The 7,500-nt window shown below is 34.8% G+C and overlaps 1 protein-coding gene across 2 annotated transcripts in view; it reads right to left on the bottom strand.

The window, feature by feature from the left end:
* The window catches only part of NSF (N-ethylmaleimide sensitive factor, vesicle fusing ATPase), a 146,211-nt gene that overhangs the window by 58,202 nt on the left and 80,509 nt on the right, over nucleotides 1-7,500 (bottom strand). The window lies entirely within an intron of this gene.

Consider the following 7,500-nt stretch of genomic DNA (forward strand, 5'->3'; position numbering starts at 1 on the left):
ACAACCTGTTCAATGACACACATTTCTTCTCTCACTATTTGAAAGAAGAATTCATAATTATCAGATCCATGTCTTAAGTCAGTGAAGGGCAACTCCCTCCCATTTTCCCTGAGTTTTGGTGAGAGAACTATCCCAGCTGCAGCAGGTTTAATGTTTGTTTGTCACACTATACGGCTGTGAACAGTAACTCCACTCGGAGGCCACCTGGAAAGGGGGCAGATGAGGGAAGGAAGTGAGCACGATTCACATTCTGTTACATCACATGAAAACAGATTACTTCTTCCTAACAGTAAAGTGAGAACAGAGACACAGTTTATAGAAGGACTAGTCAAGGGGGTGCTGTTTCTTCTGCATAGTGATTTCTGTTTGAGTTTATTGAATATAGAGTCATTATTACAAGAAAATAATTTTATGTACTGTGAACCTTTAATAGATGCAAATACTTCCAAATGCTAATAATTCACTAGGTTAAGTTAACATGGACCTTCTAACAATTTATAGTCAAGTATTTAAGTCTCCCATTAGGAACCAAAGAAGGAAGTATACTCTATACATTTTCTTTTCTTTTTTTTTTAAACAACAAAAACAACAACAAAAATAACCCATCAGAGATTAACAGAATATGTGAAAACTTGACTTACATATGGTTAATATAAATGATGGGTACATGTGATTCAGGATTAGATATGGTTGGTATTCATTAACCCTCTAAAAAGGATATAATATTTTTAATATTTACTTCATTATAAAAGCATTAGATACTAACTGAGCAGAAGTTGTAAAACAAATAGAAATAAGTTAAAAATAAACTATGTCCTATCATACCTATGATATATACTATATAATACCTAAAGATAAATGCTGTTAACATTCTCTAGATTTATTTTTATATTTTAAATTTATTTTAGTTAAAAAATTGGGAGCTCACTGAATCTTGTATTTTCCTGAATATTAACTATTCTTTGAAAACTATTTAGGGCGCCTGGGTGGCTCAGTGGGTTGAGCATCCGACTTTGGCTCAGTCATGATTGGAGTCGGAGCCTGCTTCGGATTCCGTGCCTCCCTCTCTCTCTGCCCCTCCCCTGCTCACGCTCTGTCTCTGTCTCTCTCTCAAAAATAAACAAACATTAAAAAATTTTTAAAAATGGGAATGCAAGCTGGGGCAGCCACTCTGGAAAACAGTATGGAGGTTCCTCAAAAAACTAAAAATAGAACTACCCTAGACCCAGCAATTGCACTACTAGGCATTTATCCACGGGATATAGGTGTGCTGTTTTGAAGGGACACATGCAGCCCCATGTTTATAGCAGCACTATCAACAACAGCCAAAGTATGGAAAAAGCCCAAATGTCCATCGATGGAAGAATGGATAAAGAAGACGTGGTGTATATATACAATGGAGTATTACTCGGCAATCAAAAAGAATGAAATCTTGCCATTTGCAACTACGTGGATGGAACTGGAGGGTATTATGCTAAGTGAAATTAGTCAGAGAAAGATAAATATCATATGACTTCACTCATGTGAGGACTTTAAGAGACAAAACAGATGAACATAAGGGAAGGGACACAAAAATAATCTAAAAACAGGGAGAGGGACAAAACAGAAGAGACTCATGAATATGGAGAACTGAGGGTTGCTGGAGGGGTAGTGGGAGGGGGGATGGGCTAAATGGGTAAGGGGCACTAAGGAATCTACTCCTGATATCATTGTTGCACTATATGCTAACTAATTTGGATGTAAATTTTAAAAAATAAAAAATTAAAAAAGAAAAGTATTTAAAACTGTTATTTTTGTTTCTATTTGCAAAATACATGATTATAGAAAATGTGGAAAAATACTAAAAAATGTAAAGAAATCACAATCATCCAAAATTCAACTAGCTGGAAATAACTCCTATTATTAATTTGGTGCTATGTAAGTAGTTTGTAACCCTTTTTTCAGTCCAGATAGTATCTTCAGCCCTTTCACATAGCTATAAATACAACTATACCATATGCAGACAAAGAAACTGCAGAAGATAAAGGTCAATTTTACTTCATAATAATAAGACTGCAGTTAGGTCAGCGAGAAACAATGGTACATAAATAAGGTAAACAGAATCTGTAAGTTTATTTTGGTAATAGAAGTGGTGATGACTAAAAAAGCAAAGTTCTACTCTTCCCTCTCTTTCTCTCTGTCCCTCATGGGATTCTCTCTCTCTCTCTGCCCCTCGATCATGTGAGCCTTCTATCTCTAAAAAAAATCAGAAAAATAAAAATAAAATAAAATAAAAAAACAAAGTCCTAGATTTGATTAGTGCCTGCATGTGGAAGGGGGAAGTGACAACAAAGATAAGAAATACCTTGTAGTTAGGATAAGAAAGATGCAGAATGAAAAGACGCAAAAGAAATTTTTTTTAAAGTTTCTACTATAATAATATTAAAGTGTCAACAGAACATCTAATTAGAAATGTCCTCCAGGGGCATCTGGATGGCTCAGTTGGTTGAGCATCCAATTCTTGACTTCAGCTCAGGTCATGATCTCATGGTTTGTGGGTTCGAGCTCAGTGTAGGACTTTGCACTGACAGTGCAGAGTGTGCTTGGGATTCTTTCCCTCTCTTTCTGCCCCTCTCCCCCTCAAAATAAATAAATAAATAAACAAACAAACAATTATATATAAATATATATATATATATATATATATATATATATATATATATATATATATAAATATATATATATATAAAGAAATGACCTCTAGGAAAAAAAAGATACATGCAACTAGACAAAAGAGAGAAAGATAGATCTGAAAGTCATCTACAAGCAGTAAAGAAGAATCTAGTGGCAAACTAGATTCTGTAAGAAGATGAATCACATAATTAAACCGGAGAAATATAAAAGCAAGAAGGTTCTGGGCTGCAATACCATATGATGTCTACAGTAAAGGCAACCTGAAGAAAAAGAGAATCAGGAAAACATCACAAAGATGAAAGGTGAAATGTTACATCAGAAGTAGGAAAAGAAAAACAGCTCCAAAGCTGAAATTAGACTAGGTCTAAAACAAACCTGAATATGTAAAGTATTTTTTAAAATCACAAATAGATAAAATACTCTATGATCCAGAAATTCCACTCCTTGGTATATAGCAGCTCTCCTCATAATTGCTCCAGACTGGAAACCCAAATGCCCTTAAGTGGGTGAATGGATAAACAAACTATAGTACATCCATACAATGGAATTTTACTCAACAATAAAAGGAGATGTCTGATACATGCAACAACTTGGATGTATCTCAAAGGCAATATGCCAAGTGAAAGAAGCCAGTCTCAAAGGTTACATACTACGATCCCATTTATATGACATTCTTGAAAAGACAAAACTTCTAGGGATGGAGAACAGATTATTAGTATCCAGGAGTTATTAGCAAAGGGAGAGTGACATAAGGAGACAGCATGAGGGAATTTGAGTAGGGGGGGGGGTGATGATAAATGTTCCATATCTAGACTTTGGTGATGGTTACATGAAACTATACATGTGTTAAAACTCATAAAACTGAATACTAGAAAAGTCAATTTTACTTCATAATAATAAATTTTTAAAAATAGATAAAGTATCTTATAATACTTATACTTCACTATTCATATTTGGAATATTGTTCACTCTTTAATGCAATTCTATGCAAGATGATAGTCTTATGTTCATCAAGGTTTCCAAAATTTAACTAGTTTTTTTTTTTCCTAAACGCTACTTAAGATTGTTCTCTTTCCACCATTAAAAACTAAATTCAAATCTGAAAAAAAATTTAACTTATTTTCTCAATATAGTCATATTTACCGAACAGATGTCTGATGATAAGTGATAGCCTGTCGCCTAAAAAAAAATTTAACACCAAAAATGATTATCTTTCTAATTGGAACTATACCCTCAGCTTTACCAAACACTTCTGTATGATGGGGTATTCTTGCCATATTTGGTGCAAAACAAGGTCGCTGCTGTTTGCCACTAAAAAACTGAGATTCTACATTATTTCATAAGACATTTTTATTCAAGGTTGCCTGCCAATTTAGCATGAAACAAAAAGCTGCTAAAAAAAAAAGTATGAATTTTGCTATCAGTGTGCCTTATGTTGCCACTGGAATCATGACTTCCTTCTCAGTCCAACTTCAAAAGTCATCTGTGTGGATGGGAAGCCAGAGACAATAGGAACACTGTAGGATCATAGGAGCAATCTGTCTTACACATAATTCAGTATTAATTCTGACCTTTTCACAACCTTACTAATCTTGTGACCTGTCATCAAGTGCCTTCCCCAACCTAGTCAGTACAACCACATCAATTTTTACAGGTGTGTTACTTAAATAAAGGTAAGTTCTTCTTGCAATAAATTAGGAGTCAGGTAAGGAAGATGTCAAGATTAATGTTCACAGATTACAGCTGACTCATCAATAAGCCCTTTACCAAAGAGTTTAAATCCTTTTTAGTTCACTGGCCTCTAGCTCTGTTCTTACCATCTGCAAAGTCTTCCGCCATAGAAACAAAGCTGATGCCGTCGCGCCCCTGGCAACTGCCTTTGATAACGGCTGTTCTATATTTAACTAGTTTGACCTATATGTAAGTGTTCATCTCCGTCAGCCTGGACTGTCCAGAATCACAGAGGTGATGCCTTTCCTTATTATGTAACACACACCTACCCTTCATGGGGTCATTAGCTGAGTATACCAAGCCCTTTCTGGATATAAGAATTGAGAAAAGGTGTAACTGAAAAAGCTGGCTAGATTAATATCTACCTAGAAATTCTTTGTCAATTCAGTTTTATCATTAACAGTGTCATATTTAAACTGTCTGCAAGTTTTAAAACAGCACCAAAGATACCTATAGCCATGTGAAAACTATCACAACAGATTTTACAAAATGCTTCTTTACAGGACATTTTGACTCACCTGCACCTAGTGTTTAACATTCAGTACACCATCAGGGTGCTTTAGATAAAATTTCTGTTTTCAAGTTTTTTGTTGAAAAGTTTCAAATGTTTATAAATATTGGTATTTCATGGCTTTTTATTAGAAGTCTTTCACAGAACAAAATGGAAAATACATTTTTAAAAACAGAATACATAGAATAAAATTCATTCTATCTTGCAATTACCATGAATCCACTGGATCTTTTTATAAATCTAAGATATATTATGCTAGTTCAACATTCTAGAAATTATGTCATCTTTACTCATCAATTATTCCTAACTATCTTAAAAAAGATTAAAATAATAAGAAAATGAAAGAATGATGGAAGTGCTCAGAGGGATAATGCAACGGTGGAAATCAATACCCCATGACATCACCCTTCAGCTTTCTTACCGTGTTGCCCAAAGTATACCACATCTTTCAAGAAGGTAGAAAAGAAATCTGGAGACAACATCCTCCATCTTTGTTGCCTGGTTTTAGCTTTAACTGAACACAGTGGAGAATTCAGATTTTTTTTTTTTAATTCTCTGGCCGTAACGGCAAAGAAAAGAAAACGGACAGAGGAAGCTATTTCATATTTATTAAGTGAGTCCAAAGATTAACGCAGAGTGATTAGCGGCACCTAATGAAGATGGTGAAAATCATCATTATAAGTAAAATCTCAGAGTCTGTTCCCTCAGATGTTATCCTGCATAAGTTTTCTCAAACTCAAGAATGAGTGAATATTTCTAAGGACCAAAAAAAATGGCATTTTCATCTAGTTACTTATTAAACAAAAATCTTCATAGTGCAATATTTTGTGACAAAAAACTAGACCATCTCATTTTTCTAAAAGGACACATGACAGTATTCTTTCATCTTTTATTTCATCTGTGCATCACAATTTCCTTGATATGGTTTCAAATAGACAGATGCTGAAGACAGGTATTATAGAGAGATAATGAGAAGAAACAGGTGATACAGACATTAAAAATCTGATTGACCAATCTAAAAGGTGTATACAAGTTTCAAAATGAAAATGTTTTGCAACTATGGAGCACCTGGTGGCCATCCTCTCTTCAACAAAATGAAGACTTTTTTAAAAATTTCTTAAGTACTGTGTCTTGCCAATGCGAGTATAAGAAAAACCAGAAGTTATGATAAGCTAGACTCTGTTAGAGGTGTATTTAAAACAGAATCAGTCTGTAGAAGTTCATGCATGACAACTGATGAACAGTTAGTCACACTCAGGGGCTCCTGCCCATTTGGATAGATGGATACACACACACACACACACACACACACACACACACACACACACATATGTGTATCTTCAAACCCAGGAAAATATGGAATAAAAACTTGGTTTGCTGTATTTAAGTTCTTATTAAATATTTAATAGTCTTTCACTCCCTTATATTCTTACATTTGTAAATTATTTGTAAAATACCTTAAAAATAATTTTTTTTTTTAATGTTGTATTTATTTTTTCACAGAGCACGAACAGGGGAGGGGCGGGGGGGGGGCAGATGATCTGAAGTGGGCTGTGCACTGACAGCAGTGAGCCTGATGTGGGACTCAAACTCATGAACCATGAGATCATGACCTGAGTCAAAGTCAGACACTCAACGGAGCCACCAGGTGCCCCAAAAATAATTTTTAAAAAGGAATTCTTTCAACCCAGATAATAAATGGTGGTGATGAGTCTTCTTGGTATACTTGGTATTAAAAAGATTTTTGAAGCAGAAAATACTGTAGTATTAGGGATGAATGGTAAAACTGAATTGGTTCTGGCACTATCTGAGGAGTCAAGATCAGTTATTGGACTTGTACCAATCCACCAGGACCCATGCCTTCTAGAACCAATGTGGCTTAAAAGGCCAGAGACTTGAACATATGAACAAGTGCTTAATGGGACACAGAGCAGCAGGGGAGAAAACCACCTTGTGTCAGTGAAACAATTAAGCACTCAACAAGCAGACTAGAAGCATTAAAAGGTTTAAGAAGGCAACGTTAACATTTTATTTTTACTGTCAATAAAAATAAGAGAGAGGGAAATGACAGGTTAGATTTGGCAAAGCTAGATTTAATAAAATATTAGATGTTATTGTGTTTCTATTATTTATATTGACCCATGTAAATCTATTATTATTCATTTTAATGTTTATATGATACCCCATTTGCTACCAAGGAAGAATCAAGATGCTTCTATTTTTACCCCCATTACAAACAGTGCAGCAATCAACATCCCAGTACAAGTCATCTTGTGCTCAAGCACTACAGTGTTTCTCTAGGGTTGCTGTTTTGTAGGAAAACTCATGGGTCATGGGGTTGCACATCTTCATGATGTTGCCAAATTCATATGCAAGATATTACCCACTTGGTATCTTCTTCTAATTCATCCTACAACTAATAATGTATATGAGGCCCTGTTTCTTCACAACTTCACCAACTTTTGGTGCGATTAGTCTCTGTAAATTCTGCCAGGTTGTTTATAAAACGTATCTCATATTATGCATTTTCCTGAGCATATTTTCATTTGCTTATCTTTAGTTGGGTTCTTTCTCTGAAAAGTGCC

This window comes from Panthera leo, chromosome E1 (assembly GCF_018350215.1).
Source record: "Panthera leo isolate Ple1 chromosome E1, P.leo_Ple1_pat1.1, whole genome shotgun sequence".
NCBI lineage: Eukaryota > Metazoa > Chordata > Mammalia > Carnivora > Felidae > Panthera > Panthera leo.